This window comes from Mus caroli, chromosome 1, assembly GCF_900094665.2.
Source record: "Mus caroli chromosome 1, CAROLI_EIJ_v1.1, whole genome shotgun sequence".
NCBI classification, from domain to species: domain Eukaryota; kingdom Metazoa; phylum Chordata; class Mammalia; order Rodentia; family Muridae; genus Mus; species Mus caroli.
This window is the reverse complement of record NC_034570.1, coordinates 120,909,729-120,911,276: the sequence shown is the minus strand read 5'-3', so window position 1 is coordinate 120,911,276 and position 1,548 is coordinate 120,909,729.

The window sequence follows — 1,548 nt, the reverse complement described above, 5'->3', positions numbered from 1 at the left end:
GAAAGGGAGAGGGAGAGGGAGAAAGGGAGAGGGAGAGGGAGAGGGAGAAAGTGAGAGGGAGAGGGAGAAAGTGAGAGGGAGAGGGAGAAAGGGAGAGGGAGAGGGAGAAAGGGAGAGGGAGAGGGAGAAAAGAAAAACACAATCAAAGAATAAAGTATCTGGAATGTGGTGACAATGGTGACAATGATGACAGTGGAGGGGAGGACCATCAGGCAAGATGGCAGAGGCAGGAAGAGGGCAGACCTGGCCTGGCCTGCAAGCCAATGGGGTAGTCTCAGCTGTCTGTAGGATACGATCTGATTTAGACATTGAAAGATCACGCTGTTGCTAAGCATAAGCCAAGCAGATGTGTAATGGTCCAGGCAAGAGATAATGATGACATCACATGAAGGTAATTGGATTTGATGGATAATGGCAGTGTGTTATGCACTTCTTCAGTTTTGCTTCTATCTCCCCAGGTCTGACATTTAGGTGTCTTAGCATCCTAAAAGCAAACCAACACACACACACACACACACACACACACACACACACACACACACTTAGTTCTTCACACCATTCATAGGCTGGTAGGCCCATTTCCTTGCCACGTACTAGTAAGGTATAGAAGCTCTGTAGCCATAAGTTCCCCATTTAGTACACTCAGAGATCTTTACTTCTGGGAAATATTCTAGAAGCACCTCTTCCTAGTCCAGTGCTCATGATCAACCCAGTTCCTGCTTTGATTGATGGCTTGTCCTCGATATTATTTACTAAGAGATCTAAAGGTCAGCTGGTTCTGTTTTCCTGCTGCTCTACAACATTACTGAACCATCATAATGTCAGGAGAGGCTGAAACTTTATCTCCACTAGCCAAAGGAACAGGGACAAGCAACCTCCGTTGCCATAAGAAACAACTCCGCATAAAGTGGAAATAATAAAACCCCTAGAGTGACAACTTGGACCACATTCATAATGACTTGGGTTGTAAAGAGCAGGTGTTATGTGGATGGGAACTTGTTATTATCCAAAGACTTGGCAACCTAAATCCTCTGCTACTGGGCACCAAGCCATGCAAATCACATAGGCCTACCTTCGATGAGATGGGTAGAACTTGTGTCTTCTACTTTGCTGTTTTGCAAGGACAGCAGCATGTTTGATGGGAAGCAGGTCGTCTTTCAGGTAGGAAAGACAGAAAACCGCATCTGTACATACAAACCCAAGTGTTCTCCCTCCTACATACACATAGGCACACACATATGCACCCCATAAACGTGTACCTCACAAACATGTACCTGGGTGTGCATACATCTGCATATACATAAACACACATCTACCGAAACACACATGAATACACAATACACACACACATACACACACACACACACACACACACACACACACACACACCTAAACATACAAGAACATTCATGCACAGAGGGAATAAATGAAAAGAAGCCCTTGCAAAGGATGTTTTAATATATTCTCTTAGACTCTGAACATCAGGATTTTCCTTGCTGCTAGCTACCTTGGTGGCTTTCTACCTTTTTCTGTTATGCCCCTTCCCTG